Source organism: Equus przewalskii, chromosome 4, assembly GCF_037783145.1.
Source record: "Equus przewalskii isolate Varuska chromosome 4, EquPr2, whole genome shotgun sequence".
NCBI classification, from domain to species: domain Eukaryota; kingdom Metazoa; phylum Chordata; class Mammalia; order Perissodactyla; family Equidae; genus Equus; species Equus przewalskii.
The window spans coordinates 75090915-75114033 of record NC_091834.1 but is presented as its reverse complement, the minus strand read 5'-3'; the positions used below and the strand labels follow the sequence as shown (position 1 = coordinate 75114033).

The 23119-nt window shown below is 38.0% G+C and overlaps 1 long non-coding RNA gene across 1 annotated transcript in view; it reads left to right on the top strand.

Moving 5' to 3' along the window:
• LOC139082897 (uncharacterized) overlaps positions 1 to 21057 on the top strand; it is an 87862-nt gene extending 66805 nt beyond the window's left edge. Inside the window, exons 2-3 of the long non-coding RNA XR_011539242.1 lie at positions 4099 to 4223; positions 20674 to 21057. This is a non-coding gene — a long non-coding RNA (uncharacterized lncRNA). The remainder of the gene's footprint in view (positions 1 to 4098; positions 4224 to 20673) is intronic.
• Positions 21058 to 23119: the final 2062 nt, after the last annotated feature.

Sequence of the window (23119 nt, the reverse complement as noted above, 5' to 3'; positions counted from 1 at the left end):
ATCTTGGAATGCTCCCTTTGAAGGGGTCCCATGGGCCTGAAAAGTGACCATCTCAGTAGAAATCACGACAAACTAGAGACTAGAGGCCCTTCTACCAATTTCTAGGCATCATGTAAGCCACCAAGATTCTTCTGACACACTGGGGAGGATTTGGCATTCCTGAATTTGACTCTCTGTTTTTTAACCACTCTGCAAATAGGAGGCTCTGAAGGAAGTTTAAAAATTTAGTTTGCTGTAGAAAAATAAAGCAATATGATAGTCTTGTCCCAAAGCATTTATGGAGTAAGGTTCATATTTAAAACAGTGGTAGGTGCTGTAATAGAATTATATAGGACACACTGGGGAGCCAAAAGAAAGTTGTCAACTCTCCTGAGCAGAGTAAAGGAAAGCTTCAAAGAGGAGGTGGCTTGGGTCAGACCCTAAAATATGATTAACTGTTTGCTATTGGACTCCTGGTTAACAAATTCACTGTTCTCTTTTCATCGCTTATCATTCTTGTCTTGGTGGCAGCATTTGCTACAGCTTATCCCTCTTTCCATCTTTCCAGTACTTGACAACCTCTCTTCTGTTAGTTTCTATAATACCAAGATCTCTTGTAAACATTTTCCTAAATCCCATCCTCAGTATTTTTCTCTTTTAAACCCACATTATTTCAAAATAACGCCATCTAAAATTGCACACTTATCTAATACCTATAGAGTTGACACTCAAATCCATATGCCTTGCCCAGCTGCCTCCTCCATTCATAACCCGAGTGTTCACCCAGTCACACAAGCCAGAAGTCTGGGGCTCACCCAAGACTCATTCTTTCATCTAATCAGTCACCAAATCCTGGCAATTCATCTTCTAATTGCCACTTGAATTCATTACTTCCTGTCTATTACCACTGCCACTGACTTGCTTCAAGTTTTCGTTATTTCTCACCTTATTTACCGCATTTCTTCCCTAATTCATCTTTCTACTTCCAGACTTGTCTGCTTCCAACAAATTTTCCATGCCAGCACCAGTTATTTATTCATTAAATAAAAATTGAATTGTGCAAGTCCTTTACTTAACAGTCTTAATTATTCCTGTATCTCTCAAGACTCTAGGTTGCATTGACAGAAATGCAGTTCAAACTAGCTTGTGCAAAAGTGAGAATTTACTGGCTCAAGTAACTGAAAAGTCCAGGGGTCACATCCACATATCCACAGTCATGTCCAGCCTCTCTTACAATGACATCAAGATTCTCTCCTCTGCACCTCTAACCTTGCATTCTTCCTGTTGACTTTATTCTTAGGCAGGCACTCCCAAGTGGTAGCAAAATGAGTACAAGCAGTTCCAAAATTAAAAAGTCTACCATTTTAGTCCTCTCACAGAAAGAGGGCACCTCCTTCATGATATTTCCAGTTAAACTTAGAGGCTCAGTCTCATTGCCTATCTTGGGTTACATGAACAGCCCCGTGGTAGACAGAATAATGGTCCCCAAAGATGTTGATGTCTAAATCCGCAGGACCTGTGAATATGTTACCTTGCATGGCAAAGGATCTTTACAGGTGTAATTAAGTTAAGAATCCTTATATGGGGAGCTTATCCTGGATTATGCAAATGCCCCAATGTAATCACAGGGGTCTTTATGAGAGGAAGGCAGCAGGGGTCACAGTGATAGGAGATGTGATGAGAGAAGCAGAGGTCAGAGAAAGATTTGAAGATGCTTTGCTACTGGTCTTGAAGATGGAGGTAGAAGACATTAGCCAAAATAAATGCAGGTGGCCTCTAGAAGCTAGAAAAACCAAGGAGACAAATTCTCCCCTGGAGCTCCCAGAAGGAATGCAGCCTTACTGACATCTTGATTTTAGGACTTCTGACCTGTAGGACTATAAGATAATAAATTTGTACTTAAATCACTATGTTTGTGGTAATTTGTTACAGCAGCAGTAAGAAACTAATACAACCCCTGAGCCAATTACTGTGGTTGTGATACTGGAATGCTTTGATTGGCCAGGCCTAAATTGTGTGCTCGTAAAGGTAGGATTGTTTGATTCATCCAGTAGTCAATGTGGGGGAAGTATGGTTCTCCAGGGAAAGTCAGGTGCAGTTACCTTAACAGAGAACACAGGCCTGGCATGTAAAAGTAATAAATGTCCTCTACAGATCCTCATTGTCTTCCACGTAAAGATTCTCAGTGGGGCAATCAATGACACCTAAAATCTGGTTTTTACTTCTTTCTCTACTATTTTCTTATTCCTCTTTCCTTTCCTCTGCCTGGACAACCCTTCCTTCATGCTTCAACTAACTCCTACTTATCTTTCAAGACAGCTCAGGCATCACCTCTCCCAGGAAATCTTCCTGGATAGCCTAAACTAGGTGACCCTTCTCTGTGCTCTCCACGTGGTACAAGCGTACCTCTACCATAGCACTTGTCACACTTGCTTAGGAGTAATATTAAGCCCAATGATAACTCTCATAGCCAATTATGGTAATTGTGCTGGAGGAAACATGTAAACCTGATTTCCTAAGCAAAACAGAATATTATCTATTTTTGTAAGCCTAGTTTCCATGGAAACAACCATCAACGTGGCAGGAGGGACTCATTGTGACTGTATTTGATATAGTTCAGTAAACTGGTATTTCTCTCCCATTTCTTTCTCTAAAAAGATTCAGGATTCACTTCGAAAAACTCCTTACATGATAATTGATAGAATTATTGCTTGAGCTCGATGCTGTCCGCGAATACAACAGCCTTCATTTTCTGCCGTGACTCGTAGCCACAATTGCTATTTACTTTAGTACGTAATTTAAGAAAAAATAATTCTAATGTTAATATTGAGGGTGCTAATTAGATATTACTTCAGCCCCCTCTGCTTAGAACAGAAGAACATCATAGGTCAGAAAAGGGATGATTTAGTTCTTGTTCTTATTTTTGAATATGAATTGATCTGCTTCATGTCAATAAATCCTCCTGACATTTTACAGTCACAGCACTAAATGGCTAAAGCACCCATGTCAAAAGAAAAAGCTGCCGAAAGGAAGAGTATTAAATGATGACTTTTTAGGTCTTGTCACCAACTTTAAAATGTATTCTTGATAAGGCATTGGATTTATATGTTAATGGCTGTATTTCACCAATCCTGCCTGATAGATCTGCTTCTGTCTATAGCAGAAAGTTATTAAACCTCTGAGGACCCTCTGGCTGAGGGAAGTTTTGAAACAAATCAATGACAATGAGCACAGCCTATCATCTGAGCATGGCACATCTTGCCTGTTTGACAGAATGAGCACAGTGTTTGCTTGTTTTTAACCCAATAATATCCTCTAATCTTTGCAAGTTGTGGAAAGCAATTTGATAGACCACAGGAAATATATTCAATTATTTCATGCACAGAATGAGGCACAAAGTGCGAAAGGGGATGAGGAGCATTTCACGAGTCAGTTGCCCTCCTTTTTCAAAAATGAGGCTTTCCTTTTTTTCTTTTATTTTAACACCAAATCTAAATTTCCCTAAGGAGCTTTATATAACAGCAGTGCCAATGAGTTTGACGTGGCCGTCTTTATACATATTTGTTCTATATTATTATTATTTAACTTATAAACCAAAAAAAAGTTTAAAATTCAGGGAGTGAATGAATAAGCAGCTATATTTCACCATTCTAGCTCTGAAGTACTTCTAAAGAACATAAGTTATTTTTTACAAAGTTATTCAATGCTGGTACCTAAAGATGGTGTAGGATAATTCCCCTCCTGTCACACACAGTGCCCTACCTTTTCTCCTGCCCCCTAGCCTGGCCTACTTGCTCCACTCAGCTGCTGTTCACATTCTCTCTGTACCTCTGCTTCTGGAGAGAACAGCTTGACCTGGGCTATGACATAGCTTCCTCAGCCTCTTGATAATTATTCTGATGTTAAAATGCTTGGTAAATTCAAAAAGGAAGGGTGTGAAGATGTTTTTCTGTGGAGATTTCAATATGAAGTGAAAAAAACGATTATCCTGGGCCTGAGTGGTTCCTTGCCTGAGGAAGTCTAAGCGTGCATGCAGATTTTTTCTTTCATTTTTTTTGCAATTTCCAACACTTCTAGTGGTACTGGTAAAAACTTTGTAACATTTGCTTATTTATCCAGAGGAATCCTGCTAGAAACTCACACTCTCGCCATCATTTGCAAGTTGTCTCCAAGAGTAGAGAAACATTCCCTTTGATGTCAAGAATGAGCTCTTCCCTGGGTGAGAGGACTATTTCAGATTCAAGGTCAGCATATTCTCACAAATAGTAACTTGATTAAACTCATTATTCTTATTCCTCATAACATGATAGAAAATATACTTCATTCTTGGTTTAGAGTTTACATGTTCGAGATCAAAGAATTTTCATGCCATATGTGGATTTTTAGTTCAAAAATAGTTTATCCAAGGGTCAGATTTCCTGAGGTGAAAATATAGACACTATTAAAAAGTGAAGGAAACCAGTTTGGCAAAAGCATTAACATTATTTGAGGCATAATTTATGAAAGCAGCTTTGTTGGAGAGCTCTGTCTGGTGTGGGTAGAGGCCGGACACCTGTAAACACATGGCTGGAAGTTTCTATGGATTATCCGCCTGAATCAGTCAGGGCTCACAGTGGGGACGGCCGGTCTAGAAAGGGAGATGAGAAGCCTCAGGAATGACTGGGCTCTGTGAGGGGAGTCAAGTTTGAACTCAGAAAGCTGTAAGGAAGGCTATTTTAGGAGCAAGCAAGACTTGGTTATTTGGAAACAGGCTGCCGAATCTCCTCAGGGTGAAAGGACCAGGCTAGAAACATCCACTGTTGTCCCCCAACAGCATAGCTACAACCTCCTCCCAGGAACCGGTGCCCCACTGGGAGGGTGGGGGCTTCCAGGAGTGATGGCAGGCTCCACTTCATTGCATTTCCCCACCTGGATTTCCACAATCCTCAGGGTCTGGGTTTAAGTACAGGAACTCCAATTCAGGCAGGGGGCAGAATGTGAGTAAGCCCTGGTGGCAGGTAACATCTGGGGGTCCTGGATATGGCTGGAACATCGTGCATTGGGGGAGCATGGTGCGAAAAAAGCCTAGAGGGGAAGATTCCGCATACATAGGGTTGACCGATAAAATACAGGACACCCAGTTAAATTTGAATTTTAGAGAAACAATGAATAATTTTTAAGTACGTCTCAAATATTGGACAGAACATACTTATATTTTTTAAAAGTCCGTTGTTTGAAATTCACGCTTAACTGGGAGTCCTATATTTTTATTTGCTGAATCCAGCAACCCTACCTACATGCCATACTAAGGGAAGGGACCTAGCCTCAGGTAGTGGAGAAGCGTTAGTAGATTTTAAACACAGGGATATCAGGAGCAAGTCTGCGTCATGCAGAGAGCTTTCTGTCACCAAGGTAAAAGGTGGACTGAAGGAGTATGAGACCAAGGTTAATGTAGAGGGTCTTGGGGCAGGAGGAAAGCGAGTGAAGGACTTTGTCACAAAGACGTAAACCCCAAAATATGCCACTTTGGATCAGACACGTTATCTATTCAGTCCCGTGTTCTATCTGCAATGCTTTGTAAAAAAAAAAGAAAAAGAAAAAGAATGACGTGGTAAGACAAACATCGGTCTCAAGTCTGGAGACCTGGCCATCAGACTTTATGGAGGCCATTTGAACTTGTACAAGTCACTTAACCTCCAAGCATCTAAGAAGTCTCAATATACACAGGCTTCTTCTATACACAGGTTTCTACTCTATTCTCAAATATTAGGGACATTTCCCCAAAGCCCCTAACACATTAAGATTTCCTGGTCTATACGTGCAAATGAGATGAGGCTAGAAGAAAGTTGTTTGTCTTCGCCCTCAGCATCCTCTCTTTGTCTTCCAAATCAAACCTCCTCCTTGCTTTTGCTCAGGACCCTGAACCAGGTGTCTAGTTTTCCCCATCTTCCCTCTGCTTCATAACTGAGTCTCTCCTCTTTGCTCCTGCCTAGTAAGTCCATTTGCTCTTTACTTCATGTAAATTTAAGGCTCTGTGTATGCTTTTTACCACCTAAAAATGTCATTTTACTCCTCTCCCTCCACTAAAGCTGCTTGGTCCCTTTCTTCTGCTTAAAGCTCACTTTCTACACGAAGTGTTTCTTAGCCATTCTCATCTGGTTATAATATTGGTCTGTTCACATACTCATCTCTGGACGTAATGTAGCCACACAGCATTAAGTGTCAATCCCTCTGTGTGACTGCATTTTCTTCTATAGTTATTACTCATGTCTTTATGTATCTTTGTCCCTTGAAGTCCAAATGGTCCTCTTCTCCCCAGCCACCAGTAGACGTGTATGTATTGCAGAGCTGTAGACTGTAGGCACCAAATAAATATTGTTGAGCCCCTAAAAGCAATGGTTTATTTATTGAATCAAAAGCATGCCCTGGTTTAAATGAGTTAAACAAAGATTAATGTAATCCAAAACACTGTTTGCCTTTGAGGCTGACTTAGGAAAAGAAGCCACATTGGCAAAATGAAAAAGAGAACCTTGGGCCAAAGACGAGATAGCCATGAGTAAAAGCATGACAATAAGTTGAAACTTTGGAGGAATGCAGTGTCAACTTCTGTAGCTCCTAAAGAGTAGTCAAAAAGCTGGTACAAAATTTCAATGTTGTGGACATAGTGCTGAGAGAGCAGTATCAGAAACATAAAAACGTAGATGACAAAAATGGAAATGAGGTGATTTTAATGTCAAATTCAAGAGATTAAACAAACAAATGATGTTGGTATTTTTTTTAAAGTGATACAGTAGATGTTTTTCTCTGTCCATAAGAAATATATCCAGAAGAAACAGAAACAGTCATTGCATGGTTTTGGTTTTTCTGAATATCCAAGATGTGTCTGTTGTGATGTGATCATGAGGACAGAAATGACTTTGAATATTAAAAACAGATGAAATAAAATACAGAGAATTGGTTACATAGAGGATAAGACCAAAAGAGACCAGTGAGACAACCCAGGGGTTAACAACCTGTGGAAGCCACTCTAACCCCTAGGCTGAAGGGACAAAGGGAAGCCACAGTGTTAGCAGAGCTAGGGGCTGGGGCCATGAGAGGACACTGGGACCATGGGGGCCTGTCCAGCGGGAAGAGGAGGCATGAAATGAAAGTGGCATCGGTCTAACCTGTACTCAAAGCCGAGAAGGTAGGGCAGAGAAATACTCCAGCTTCTTCCTTCCGCTTGCCCTCCAGCCACCTGCCAGTGCCTCCCATTGACCGAACCCATCCATAAGCCAGAAGACACAGGAGCCCAGCTGATGTTTCTGTATCGGCAACAGAGAGATGAGCATGAAATGGTGGGAAATTGATCTGAGCAAAAACAGGCCTCGAACTGACATCAGGGTTTCTCCTGTAGATAATCTCTCAATTCATGACTACTTGTTGATTGATTGATTGATTTCTCAGAGGATTAGAGGGAGAATCATCAACTAACGTTTTTTCCTCTATTTTCAAATGGCATCACAGAGACACGCTTTAAAATCATAAGGGGGAAAACCAGACAGGGATACAGTCCTTTATAGGTAAAGCACAATGACCTTGAAAGTAATGCTTCTTCGCATAAAAGAAGCTTCGGTGTGTGTTAGATTTAGCATAGGCAATTACTTCCATTTGAAAATATATCTTTAGATCTCATCCTCTGGCTTCTTCTATACAGAATATTTAGAATGTTTCGTTTCTCTGAATTTGTGTGTGCGCCTGTGTTTCAAGGGAAGGGGATGGCAATAACACAATTGGCTTTTAAAAGCAGGGGAAATATGAAATTCTAGGGAGATATGAGCAATTTGATATAAGCGTGCCTTTATTGATGGTAATATTATTTTTTATTCTGTTTTCATTAAGCATCAATAATACATGCAGTCCCAAAAAGAAAATCTTCTAAGTACATTTCCATTTAACCCTGGAAAGAAGAAAGCCTGTCATATGTGAGACTTGAGACTTCACATATGACAGGGGGCCTCTGTAATTAGGGCATGCAGAGGTCTGTTCCTATCATGTTGTGGTTTATAATGGCGCCTTTAACTGCTCTGCACAGATTAGAAAAAGTCTCATTTCCGAATGAGGCCGTGATGTTGAGCAGGACAGCCTTCCTGAATGCCCCAGCTGATTCCCCACGCACAGAATAGCATACAGTGGGGAGGAAGAAGAACAGAGCAGAGACAAAAGCCAAATTGTAATCACTTGTTGGACCCATTTTCATGAGGAAGTCCGCATTAAAATATTCATTTATTCTTAAGATGGTGAAACTTGACACCATTGGGGAAAAACATTCTGCAAATGTTCGTAAAACTAGGACATCATTTAGCACACAATAGCTACTCACTAAATGGCGGCACTTAATATTGCAGAGAGAGATCAGGAATAATGAGAACTGATGAAATAACACCAAATTTATTGATGAGGAAACCAAACACAACAGCGATGTGGACAGGGAAGAGAAACAGGCCGTAGTCCAAGATTTAAAGGAGGGATGAGATGGTCAGAAATGATAGGCAGTCACTGTAGGCCCTTTGTTCTAAAAGTTTGTTTAGGTAAGGAAGGAGAAAACAGAACAGTAGTGAACTGCTAGCACCAGGATCAAGAGTTCAGCTCTGAACTCTTCTCTCAAGCCTAGGAAACCAGTGCATATTTGAAGGCAGAGTTCAAAGATGCTACAGAAAAAGTAAGAATGGGAGAGTGAATAATTGAGAGATCAAAACCTTGGATAAGCTAAAAGAGATAGGATCAGAGAGAATTGAAGGCATAGGTTTCAAGGATACTAGCAGTTGGCCTTGGAAAGATGTGAAATTACTTTTTCCTCTGAAACAGGATAAAAAGGAAAAAGAATGAGCTTATAACACATAGTATTTCAGAACAGAGCTCATCACCTTGGTGAAAGTTGGCCTCATCAAGTGATTGGAGATTGGACTTAATGACCAGGGTATGGCAGGACTGTGGGTCAGAACCAGGTACAGGCAGAGGGAGGAAGTCTACACAGGCTAGTACAGCATGGTACCCAACTTATGATGACAAGAAAAGGTGATGGTCCAGCACGTGGCCACTATCAGGGATGTAGCAAGGGAGAGAAGATTGGAGTTCAGGCATATAGAGGACACTAGTGAAGAGTCTGGGAGCAGCATTGGAGCATCTAAAAGCAAATGACAATATTTTAGCAATGGGATGTTCGTTTGGACAGAACTTTAATAATCAAGGCTAGTAGGGAGAAGTGATTGCTGAGTAAGACAATGTCCACCATAGATCAAAAGAACAAAGCAGAAGCTCAATTAATAAAACTAGCCATAGGTCAGAGTGGGATTAACAGCACATTTACCTTGGTGCACTGTTGCTTGAGATAGCCTGACTTGAAGCAGGATCTATTCCAGAGCCTCGGATAGGGCTGAGCTGGGATCACATGAGCCTTCTTGAGCATAGAGAGGAAGAGAGATGACGTTAGAAGGAAGATGAGTAGAAGAGTTCAGAGCTGATGGCTTTCATCTGGTCAGAAAAACAAAAGGAGATGCCAACTGCCAAAACCTGGAGAAGTAGGTGGGATTCAGGTTTGAGACCAGAGAAGACCTGGAAGAGTTCTTCTGGCTAGGCAGCACAAGCAATCTCCAATAGAGCCCTGAAAGGATTGCCAAATAGCAGACAGCCTGGCTGACATAAGTTGCAGGAATCCCTAGTGGGCCAAATTCACCATCTTTTCACAGAATAAAATAAATCATTTTACTTATTTATCCTCATAAAGCCTCCACTTGTAATCTTTTTAAGAAATTTATCAGCTTCAGTTGCAACACTTTGGTTAGCTTTGCATCTACTTTGATTCCGTTTTTTAAAGTATTTCAGTCCTTAAATAGTTCTTCTAATATTCTTGGTGCAATGCGTCATATCACTGAACAACAAAACCCAATCCATTTAAGATTTTCATATTGTTAATGAGTGAAATGTATCCTTATTTCCTAATATACAGGTTCTCGACCTAAATTATGTGTTTTTTTCCTTCAAAAACTAAATTCCATTTGGAAGAGGGCAGGAACATGATGTCTGAAAACAAAGGATAAAGAATAAGGAGCTAACATGGAAATAGAGTGGAAAGAAATCAGTGAAAAAGAAATCAGGTGTTAAATAAAAGAAGAGTGCTGAGTGCTCACAGCCTCACAGTTTGAGAAACAGCTGGCTAGATCTAAATCTTGCCTTCCAACTGATTGATCTGAATGTCATAGGAATGAAATTAAATTATTTGCAGGCTCTGTGGCTTGTCACTTAGCTGTAGCAAGAAATAAAATTGGTTGAGTATGAATTCTTCACAAAGTTGTGCCAATTATTACAATAGGACATGATCAGATGATCATTTCTTTTCCAGCAAATGATGGAATTATGCCCAGCCAGTTTGGTCCTCATGGAAATCAAGCAATGTAATTTGATCTTATTATTTTAGTTAATCGATGACAAAAACTTGTGACTGCCATGTCACTAATTGGATAATGTTTGTTAAAAACAAAACCAAAGCAGACAGGAAAATAGCTAGCTCAGTCACGTTGAATGTTATGTATGTCCAACCTATGTTTTAATTTCCTTGTCATTAAATAAGTGAAGTGACACTTTGTCAAAACATCAGTAAAGTCCTTTAAAATCCTTTTGTAGAAAGCCTATGTTAAATAACAAAATTTGTTATTAGGAGAAACTCACAATTTTTACTCTCTTTCAAAGTTTTCAATAACAACACTTTGTACTGAGGTCAAAATTTTCTTCTCGGGAATTGAAGAGCTAATGAATAACAATTTGCCTATTTCATAAACAGGAATGTCCATATAAAATTTCTCCAAATTCCCTGCGTCAACTCCATTAACTAAATTTATTGAGAGATGACCAAGAGAATATTAAGAACAAAGATGAGTATCAAATTGAATTAAGCCATCATTCTGTGGGAAATGTCAGGTATTCCCTTTTAAGGCTATCAATGAACAGATAACGGAAGCCAGTGTGTCACCCAAGGCCTTTTGTCCTACTCACTAAATGCTCTAAAATATATATATATTTTCCAAACCGCAAGTTTTTAGTGATTAATATGTTGTATTAAAAACAGGCCTATTTCAATTCAAAAATGATATATTATAGGGGCTGGCCCCGGGGCAGAGTGGTTGAGTTCGTGTGATCCGCTGCAGGTGGCCCAGTGTTTCGTTGGTTCGAATCCTGGGCGGGGACATGGCACTGCTCGTCGAACCACACTGAGGCGGCGTCCCACATGCCACAACTAGAGGGACCCACAACGAAGAATATACAACTATGTACCGGAGAAAAAAAGGAAAAAAATAAAATCTTTAAAAAAAAAAAAGATATATTATATACATCATAGGAAGACTGAATGTGTGAGCAGGAAACATTAATTTGAACATAATTCCGACAAGTTCAAATTGTTTGTGGTATTGCTCTTATCTCTGGCTTCTCTGAAAGGTGGTTGTACTTCATTTTTTTCATATGATATGAACATTCTGTTCCATTGCTTAAATACCTCCATGGTTTCCTCTTACCTATCAGACAAAGGATGAACTATTTGACTTTATGTTTTTCATGGTCTGCTCACAATCTACGTACCTAGCATGGACTCATGCCACTGCCCTCCACAGATGCTGTTAGTTGTTGCCAATAACCATTCTCCCCTTCTCCATGAATAATAGAACTTTGAGTTCTAGCTGGCACCACCCAGCGGTCTTCTAATCATAGCAACTAAACCTATATCCTAACTAATACAGATGTTATATTTTTAAGACAGAGAAAGAAGTGTACATAGAGAAACAATCCCTGGGCTTTTAACCCAAAACTTGGCTACAGCATCCTTATTGCATTGCCCCAGGATTAGATCATGGTCTTATGTCTTTCCTATCAAAACTCAAGAAGCCATTAGAATTCTTCTCACTATGACAATACATGGAAAGTATTTGAAATCAAGTAAATCATGAGTGTGAGGCAGCTGCTAGTTAGTTCACCTCCAGCACACGCACAAGATGTGAAATAACAAAAGCAACAAAATAGCTAGAGCTTTGGCCTGTGATTGGTGGAGACTAAAGTCAGATCCATTACAGACGTAAAGACTGCAAGTCCTCAGAAACTAAAATATCCATGAGTGTGGACCAGCATCACAAAAAGGAAAAACTCTGCGGGCACTATAGAATCATCATGGCAACTAAAGGCTCTTTCAACCACTCCTGCGTAAGAATTCACCACTACAGTTCCACTATAGGATGATTCTCTAGATTTATCTGTGTATTATTCAATTGTTTGTACACATTTTTGTATTTAAAGTAAACATTTAAAAAACTCTTTATTTATTTCATAACCAATCTTCTTATATTTATCAAGTAAGCACTCCCCCATTAGGTACCACTAAGAAAATGTACCTGGGCTTCTATTTTCAACGTTAACATGGACTAGAGATCTTGAAAACCGGCCAAGCACTGATATGTGCATAAAATATCTTGTAAACATCTTTCAAAAGTCATATACGAATCTTCAAGGAAGTGAGAAAAATCTTCTGAGGCAGGATTGTGAAGCAGGAGCATAAGACAAGCGAGGTCAGAAAGCCTGGAGGCCAGGCAGCCCTGAGGAGGAGGAGGAGGGCTGGATCTTTGGATTAATGGTCATGGAAGGGGACCAAAAACAAGGCCATGAATGTACACATGCTGAGGGGTCAAGTTGGGAGCCCATGATATAGAGCAGAGATCCAAGAAAGACTGTATCCTCCAGGAAAGAGTGAGGCAGGAACGAAAAACCACAAACAAAACCTGCCCGTGAGGACTTGTCGGTCTTGGCTTTGGAGAAAAGGAAAACATATCTCCCCCGAGAATTCATAGCCAACAGCCAGCACTTATGGGGGCTGGGGCTGGATATTCCACTATTTATCTGTCCTCTACAACCTGAGTTCAATAATTGCAATGAAGTGTAGCAGAGCTTGCAGTGCCTCCATATGCCTAGTAGAAGCAAAGGTAAATCCTTTCTGGAAGAACATCTCCTCAATCCAGACCTGAAACTATTCCCGTGTATAATATTCCAATGAACCTATCTCATAGTAAAAAAATGTAGTTCTAAAACATACCAGATAAAGGTACCGTGACTAAGAATCAACAAAAAAGAACATCAGAACTAGACATTTTTAGACTTCAGATACTGAAATTATTAGACAAAGCACATAAAATAAGCATACCTAATATGCTTAAGACATATAATACCAAATTGAAACTGTAAGGAGCAAGATATTATTTTTTAAAAAAGCAATCATATTTTGAAAAAAGTTGAATAGAACTTTCCAAAATGAAATATAAAATCATTGAAATCATAAAACTCGATGGAAGATTACAGTAAATCAAACTTAGCTGAAAGGAAAATCACAAACTAGACCATAGATCCTAAAAATTTTCCCAAATGCAGCGCAGAGAGAAAAAGAGAGGGAAACTATGAAGGAAAAGCTGAAATATGAGGGATAAATGCTTAAAATATATCCCATTGAAGCTTCAAGAGGAGAAAATAAAAAAGGAGGAGGAAGAGAAAGTATTTTAAAAGATAATGATTGAGGACTTTGCAGAATTGAAAGAATGTCTACCTTCAGATGGAGTAAACCTGATGAATTCAAAACAGGACAAGTAAAAACAAATCCTATATCAAAACATAGCACAGTGAAATCCAAGGAGAAAATAGAAGACCTTAAAAGCAGCCAGAGAGAAAAGACAGGCAAGCTAAAAATGAGAAATAATTAATCTAACGGTTTACCTTCTCAACAACAAAACTGGAAGGCAGAAGACAAGGAAAACAGTAGCATTAACTCTGTGAGAGAAAATGACTCTCAGTTTAGAATTGTATACATGAAACAAACACTCAAAAAGGAAAGTAAAAGAAAGATGCTTTTAGAAAAACAAAAACTGAGTTCACTACCAGTAGCTTCTCAGTAAAGGAAAATTGAAGCAATGGATTTTAGAAAGCTTAAATAATTTTCCCAGAAAGAAGGTCTCAAATGCAAGAAGGACTCATGAGTCAAGGAAATGTTAAAGATGAGAATAAATCTAAGAAAATATTGAATGAAGCAAATTTGGAGAATAAAAATAATTGAAAGTTGCAAAGAACTAAAAAGTAATGAACAAAATAGCATGAAACCTAAAAGACAGTGTATGTGGTGGTTGGAGTTAAATATTTATTGGTCCCAGAGCTATTCTGGAAGAGGCTTATGTATTAACTTGTCTTGTTATGTAAGCATGGTAAAATTTCAAGGGTTTTGACTAGGAATAAAAATAGAGTCAGAAACACCCAAACCAGTAGAGGGGAGAAAAATGAATGACAATAAGTCTATCAACTTAAAAGAAAACAAAAAAGAAGAAAAAGAAAAAGAAGAAATGAAAAATCAGCACAAAGAGAACCCAGGGGCCAGCCCAGTGGTGCAGTGGTTAAGTTCACACATTCCGCTTCTCAGTGGCCCAGGGTTTGCTGGTTCAGATCCCGGGTGCAGACATGGCACTGCTTGGCACGCCATGCTGTGGTAGGTGTCCCAGATTTAAAGTAGAGGAAGATGGGCACAGATATTAGCTCAGGGCCAGGCTTCCTCAGCAAAAAAGAGGAGGACTGGCAGTAGTTAGCTCAGGGCTAATCTTCCTCAAACAAACAAAAGAGAGCCCAAACTGTTGGTAGAGATTAACCACATTACATGTAAACGGACTAATTCTTCTCCTGCTAAAATACATAGATTGTCAGACTGGATTGAAAAAAACGTCCAGCTAGATGCTGTGTATAAGAGCCACCCCTAAATCATAAAGACAGTGAAAAGTGGGACAGGATGGAAAAAAGATACACCTGACAAGTGCTAATTAAAAGAAAGCTGATGAAGTTAATTTATAATACACAAAGATAATTTAAGGCAAAACTCTGTGTGTGGCATCTTCCTTCTGGGAATATTTTTTTTTTAACTGCTTGCTTAATGATTTTAATAGTTACAGAGCTACGTGCACTTTCTATTTTGTTGAGTCAATTTTGATGAATTGTATTATTCTATGAAAATATCCATTTCTTCAAAGTTTTCAAAATTTTTGTCATCAGACATGTTTTTTTCTTTTCTGTCCATTATCTGTAAGTTTTCATTCTTTAAAGTGTTTCTTTGAACCTTATGTCTTTTTTTCCTTGATCAAACTTTCCAGAGAGTTGCCAATTTTTTTTTGGTCTCTTCAAAAACCAATTTTTAGCTTTGATGATCCTCTCGTGCCTTTGTTTCTTTGTTCTTTATTTTCTGCCTTTATTTTCACTTTTTTCTTCTACTTTCTTTGAGTTTATTCTATTGGTTTTTTACCAGCTATCTAAGATAGATGCCTAGCTCATTAATTTTCAGACTTTCTTTTTTTCTACTAAAGCATTTCAATCTAAAAATTTCCCTCTACATACCACTCACCAAATTTCTAAAGTTTTGAGTTACAGTATTTTCCTTATTGTGCAATTCTAGGTATTTTTGAATTTCCAATTCATTTCTTTCCCTTAAACCATGAGTTATTAAAAACATTTTAAATTTCCAAAATTATTCTTTTGTTCTGAATGTGAATGCATGAGTGTGAAATTTAGGGGTTTTTTAATTTTTTTAAATTTCAGTTTCATTTAATTGTGGTCAGAGATGGAATTCTATGTAAAACCAATTCTTTGAAATTTACACTAACTTGCTAATATGGCCAAAGCATTGCCGTGTTTTGGTAAATGTTTCAAATTCTTGGTAAATGTTTCAAATTTTTGGTAAATATTCCTTGTAACTTGAATAGAACTGGATCCAGGAGTTTCTATTCATTACTCACTGTTTATTAAACCTCCTGTTTGATAAGAATCCTCTGAGGCATTTTTTAAAGTACAGCTTTCTGAGTCTTTCTCCTGCAGATTCTCATTCAATAGGTCTGGTACTGGGCTATTAGGAAGGTTTGGGAAATCCTATAGTAAACCAAGCAATTTTGTTATTCCATTCAAACCTTCCTTATTTGTACTGATTTATGTCCATTTGATCTATCACTTATTGAGAGTTGTGTTCAGATATTCCAGAATGATGGTGGATTTTTCATGTTTTCTTTTAATTTTGTCAATTTTAAATGTATGTGTAATACATACACACATGCACACCTTTGATAGGTACATTAAATTCTCTTCAGCTTCTATGTCCTCATTTTGTAAAATCCAAAAGCAGAAATGGTAATTATTTTAAAGACTCTTGAGACAAATACATGGAAAATGCATAGAAACAAAGTGCCTGATCCATGGTAACTGCTCAATAGGTCATGGCAATTACTTTCTACAAGGTCACTTTCAACACTAGAACTATCTACAGGTTTGTTCATGCAGCCCATCTGCTTAACTACAGGCACAGTGTGTTTTATCCTTGGATCAAACCACCCATCAAAACTCTATGTGCATGGACCATATTACCTTCCCTGCCCAAGAACATGTCAAGGAGAGCTGTCTTCCCTGGATTGAAATAGAGGTTACACTGTTGACTTTCCTCAGGACATGCTACTGGACATGACTTTGTTGTGTTTGTTCCTGAGAACATTGTCCACAACTTCCACCAGTATCCCTAATACAAAAGCTCATGACAGAAGGCTTTAGGAATTAACTGTTCAGCAGAAGCTGTGATCCTCCTGAGGCCCTTCTGTGCCTTTTTCTTAACCTTCATATGTAAAAAACAATTTAATTGTCTCTGTTTACATTATTATTTTGTCATTCTTAATGCTCAGAACTAAGTTCATTGCTCAGCTATAGCAACTAAATAGAAATTTGTACCCTGCTTAGGCATAATATATTCTCCCTAACACTTTCCTCTAACCCATTTACTTCTCTTATGCTAATTTAGATTTTCCCTGTCTTATTGTTTTATTTTTGCTTTGCAAATTTGTTGCATATATTTACTGTTAGCACCAAAAATCTTCCTGGGGTAATCCAGGATATAAGCACATATGTAGATACATAAATGATAAATATATATAATATATAGATAGATGCATAACTGTCTACATATATATGAATTTAATTTATATACCAAATGGAGAAGATGACTGAACCTGAGTCATGCCAGTGTCTAAGACTATCTACTGGAAAAGACAAACCACAGAGCTATAACATAAAATATTTATATTATTCAAAGAGAGAGAAAATAAGTGTCTCCCTTAATTCAGCGAGATACTAATATAACTATAGTTTTTAGAGCAAGGTTAAAAATTTACAGAATTTATGGATTTTCTGCTTCTATAGGTATTGCTTGTAGAGTCATAGGAGGATTATGTCCCCCTTTGTGTTGAAGGCTTACTTATGGCTCTGTGTTTAGTCAAAATGTCATTTTAAAAAGAAATGGCTTATTTTCAGCATAGTATCTTGTTTGCAGAAATTCACCTGCTGGGCAAAAGAAGGAAAGATTGTGTGCTTTGCTAGAGTCTACATTATTCTGGCAATTTCTCTAAATGCATTCTCGGAGGACCCTGCAGCCTGCTTCTCTTGTTCCAAGTCTAGGATACTTTTCTCTGAAACACCCTGGAGGTGATCATGTAGGCCCAGCTGCCTAGGGTGGTTTACTGGAAATTCTGTAAAAGAATTAAAACTTTCTTCATGCCTCCTAACCTCCTGTCTTCTTAACGTTGAAACCACCCTTTGTAATTTCCTTGTTTTTCTCACATTGACTGGATCTGAAGGGAACATTTATTTATGCCATGGCAAACACAGCTTAACTGGTATTTTGGCTGACAGAACAGCTTTGTTTCTATGCTTGTATAACCTCCTCTTCTGACAGCATAAACTTGGGGAGTTAGCCTTCTTAGCAAACTGCCTATGCACTGCTAGTGAAGACGTAGCAATCCTGTTATCACAGGAACACAGAATTGGTCGAGGGTTCCTTCATTTTCCATTTATTGACTTAAGGAAAAATCACCCCATGTTAAAACCTGAATATGACTTCAGAAGTCAATAGGGATCACACTGTAGTCAGCTTTCAAAATAAAGGACAATTCTTTCATCCAGTAGTGATAGCTTTAGGGCACTATAAATTTTCTTCCAGGATCTTCATAGGGTCCATAAAGACTGAGAAGAGTAATGATGCATGTCAGTCCCAAGGCAGGCTAGATAAACATGGTTTAAGATTAAATTGTTTCCTAGCAAAACAACAATTATTAGATGACCGCTTACAGAATCAACTATTTTTATAAATACACATATGCAACAAATAAAGCAGTGGATATTCTTCTCCAACTGGAAAGAGCACAGTTTCCAATTTCTGTTGTAAAGGGTCTTGATTTTAAAACAAATAAAAACCCTAACAATCAAGTGAAAACCGTGAAATCTCTTCTCCAATGACATAATGCTGTTTCAGGTACTTCTGGAATATTTATGGGCAACAATATTGTTTTGAAAGTCCATTGTTCAGCTATTATTCATCTTCTTTATAACTCCCTCATAGCGTTGTTCAGGTTATTGTCCCAAGAACAAAAGAGAAGATATAATACGACTTTTAAAATGACAATATCTCCTTAATTCCCTCGTATGCCCTTAACAATACATATCATTCTCTCTTTACTATATTTTGAGCAGAAAATTATTAAAAGGGAATCAATGGTCTTTGTAGCCCCCAGTGAATTCAAATCTTAAGTGGTACTTGAAGCCAGTTACAACCCCTTTGGCAGCAGTCCTCTTTTTTTTTTTTTTTTATTTTTTTTATTTTTTCCTTTTTCTCCCCAAAGTCCCCCGGTACATAGTTGTATATTCTTTGTTGTGGGTCCTTCTAGTTGTGGCATGTGGGACGCTGCCTCAGCGTGGTTTGATGAGCAGTGTCATGTCCGCGCCCAGGATTCGAACCAACGAAACACTGGGCCGCCTGCAGCGGAGCGCACGAACTTAACCGCTCGGCCACGGGGCCAGCCCCAGGCAGCAGTCCTCTTTTTAAATACTGTCCTGGCAAAATGTAGATGGAAGTGGGATAAGAAGCAGTCTCTGGGTCCTTCTAAAGTTTGCATAAGTTGACCTTACAGCCAGAGAGCAGAGCAATGGGTTCCTTTGGTCCCTCTATTTTCCCATAACTACACTGCAATCTTTTTATCACATTTATCATGTGGTTGATGAGTATCTGTCTTTATACCAGAGGTACTTAATAGATTTCTGAAGGAAGACAAATGACCTGGGAGATACATTTTATTAATTTAGGAGTCTGCAATCTTGGCCCCGGCCTGACTATCCCTGTGCAATCTTGAGCCTCAAATTCTCCAAAGACAGGGAAACTAATCTTTACCAGTGGCTTACAAGGAGGGGACGATCAAGTTTATAAACTAATGTGAACTCCTCATTAACAAAAATCATCTATCAATGTATGTTACTCATTATGAAAAAGAATTAGCCTGTCTACAATTTGCTTTCGTTTTGCTTTTGATTAATTGTATCATATATTGTCATCCAGGTGTCCACAAGGAAACACAATTAGTATTATTCATGTTAATGATGACTGAGGGTTGACAGGGAGCCAGATGTCTATACAGAATTCAGGAAAAAATCCTCACTCTAATAGTCTTATGATCTAATTTAAAGAAGGTAACAATTGCTCAATTTCACTGAAATTTTTAACTTCAGAGAGATAAGTTATGAAGCAATCAAAAACAAGAAGTAAAGATGATAAAGGAATAAAATGTACACACAAGGAAAAGCTAAAGAAATAAAATAGTTGGCAGGAGAAGTGGAGAATTGAGACTGACCTAGTAATAATGATTTGCAGACTTGTAATGATTCCATGGTTTGGGGCAAAGTTAAGCAATTCTGGGTTCGTTTTTGCTTGGTTACTTTCATCCCACGCTCACTCTTTCAAATGAGCCCAAACCCAAACCACTGCTTTCACTTATCCATTTATGTACTCATTTCATATGTTTTTATTATCTACTGTATGTAAAAAACTATGCCAGGTGAGTAGCTGATAGAAAAATACACATGACATGGTCATCTGTTCTCAAGAATACATGTCTCAGTAGGAAAGATAAGACATAGACACACATCACTCCTATTTAAGGAAATATGATGAACTAATGCCAGAGAGCAGGGAAAGGAAAAAGGTCCATATCTAGTTAGTGTGATCAGAGAAGCCTTTTGAAGAGGGTTGTTTCCATCTGACTCATGCTATTTCCCATCACTACTGAAAAACTCATTACGTCTCATACAGATAAATTGAGTAATGCCAAAATTAAGATAAATTTGTATGACAACATCAAGATTATGTCTACTTCTTCCAAGCAGCAAAAACATTCTGTCCTCTTGACTGATCTCTATTTTGTGAAGTCACTCCTCAGTGCCCCAGAGATGTCCTAGTAAACAAATGTCACTTCTGGCACATTGGGGTGGGTTGCTACCCTTTTAGATCTGGATGTTTTAATGACTTCTTGCTCCCTACTGGATCTTGTTTGGGAATTAATGTAAAAGGTTAATGTTTCTTGCCATCTGCATTTATCAGTACTCAGGGTTGTGTTGGAAGCCTAAATGACCAAGTCAGATTTTCCCTAGGATGGTATGAGGGACAAAGGAAATTATTTAGACACTAAGCATCTGGATAAGGGTAGAACTCGATAAAACAAAGACCCTCAAAGGACGGTGACTCAGACTGCATATTAAGTATCTAGTGATTACAATTTTTCCCCTTTAAAACAAGTCTTTCTTATTCCTTTTTAACAGGAAGAAATGGCAAGAGAAATAATCCAGTACAATGATCTTTCCAGAATAACAAAATGTGGTTTCTTTGGACCTTGTTCATGTCCTCACTGAATACTCATGTCAATAAACTGAGAGACAATGGCTTCTCACAAAAAAAAAAATATAAGCAATGTGCTTGGCAATAAACCCATGCATATACAGTCAACTAATCTTTGACAAGGGTGCCAAGACTACACAATGGGAAGAGGACAATTTCTTCAATAAATGGTGTTGGGACAATTGGATATGTACCCACAAGCAAAAGAATGAAATTGGACCCTTATCTTACACCATACTCAAAAATCAGCTCAAAGTGGATTAATCATTAAGTGTAAGAGCTGAAACAATAAAACTCCTAAAAGAAAGCATAGGGAAAAATCTTCTTGACATTGGTCTTCACAATGATTGTTTAGATATGACACCAAAAAGTACGGGCAACAAAAGCAAAAATAAATAAGTAGGACTACATCAAGCTAAAAAGCTTCTATACAGCAAAGAAACCATCAACAAAAAGAAAAAGCAATCTACAGAATGGGGGAAAATATCTGCAAATCATATATCTGATAAGGGGTTAATGTCTAAAATATATAAGGAACTCATACAACTCAATACCAAAAAACAAATAACCTGATTTAAAAATGGGCAAAGTCCCTGAATAGATATTTTTCCAAAGAAGATAAATAAATTGTCAACAGATATATGAAAAGGTGCTCAATATCACTAATCATCAGGGAAATGCAAATCTAAACCACAATGAGATATCAACTCACACCTGTTAAGATGGCTATTAATAAAAAGACAGTAGATAACAAGTGTTGGCAAGGATATGGAGAAAAAGGAACATTGTACACCATTGGTGGGAATGTAAATTGGTATAGTCATTATGGAAAACAGTATGGAGATTCCTCAAGAAATTAAAAATAGGACTAAGATATTATCCAGCAATCCCACTTCTGAGTATATATCAAAAGGAGATGAAATCACTATCTTGAAGAGATATCTACACTCCTATGTTCATTGCAACATTGTTCACAATAGCCAAGACATGGAAACAACCTAAGTGTCTTTCAACAGATGAATGGATCAAGAAAATGTAGTGTATATATATATAAAAGGGAATATAATTTGGCCATAAAAAAGAAGGAAATCCTGCCATTTGTGACAACATGGATGAACCTGGAGGGCGTTAATGCTAAACGAAATAAACTAGACACAAAAAGACAAGTTCTGTGTGATTTCACTTACACATGTTACTAAAAAAGTGAAATCACAGAACCAGAGAGTAGAACAGTGGTTACCAATGGACGGGAGGTGGGGGAAATGGGGAGATGTTGGTCAAAGGGTACAAACTTTCAGTTATAAGATGAATAAGTTCTGAGGATCTAACATACATCGTGGAGACTATGGTTAATAATACTGTATTGTATACTTGAAATTTGCTAAGAAGTAGACTTTAAGTGTTATCATAAAAAAGAAGGCAACTGTGAGGTGACAGATGTGTTAATTAACTTGATTGTGGTAATCATTTCACAATGTATATGCATATTAAATCATCATGTTGTACACCTTTCAAAAAACATGTAGTACAACCTAAACCTATACAATTTTTATTTGCCAATCGTACCTCAATAAAGCTGGAAAAAAGTATGTATACAAGGTGATCTGAAAGGTGATGCAAAAATACCAGAAAGTCAGAGAAAATCATGAAACAAGGCCAATCACTATATCTATTCAAATGGGATTTTTTTCCATGGAAGAGTTGTTCCTCTTCTTTCTGAAGGTGGTATTCCTCCTCTTTGAGGAAAATGAGAAACTTTTGATGTCTTAGAGATAAAGAGCTAATGAGAAACTTTTGATGTCGTAGAGATAAAGAGCTACTATGTATTGAGTGCCTACTTTACATTTAGCACTTTATACACTTCATTTAATCCTTACATCTACTGTGCAATATTATCCTCATTTTACAGGGGAGGAGATAGAAATTCAGAGAATGCATCTTGACTCAGGGTATCTGACCAATAAGTGCTGGAGGCAGGATTCTCACCCAAGATTGTCTCACTCAAAACTTTTACATGTTCCTGAAGGCCATAATGCCGCAGAAACCCTTCAGGATAATTGCTATCCCGAAATACTAGGGAGTAAGGTATGATCATAGAGGAACATAGAGAACCAAAAAAAATCATTTGGTCTGCCAAAAGTGGAAATCAAACCAAAAGAACAGCTTACTAGCTCTCAATTATAATTTGATGCTTATCAATATATTGTACAGCATTTTTCTAAACGCTGTGAAATGTTAAAGTGTAGAGTCCACACCCTCCTCTGCTTTCCTGTGGCCTTATATATTTATTCTGGAGCCCTTCTAGGACCAGTCTAAAAGCTCTGATGTTTGTGATGTTTCTGAGGAGTTTGCAAAGCTGGAGGACATGAG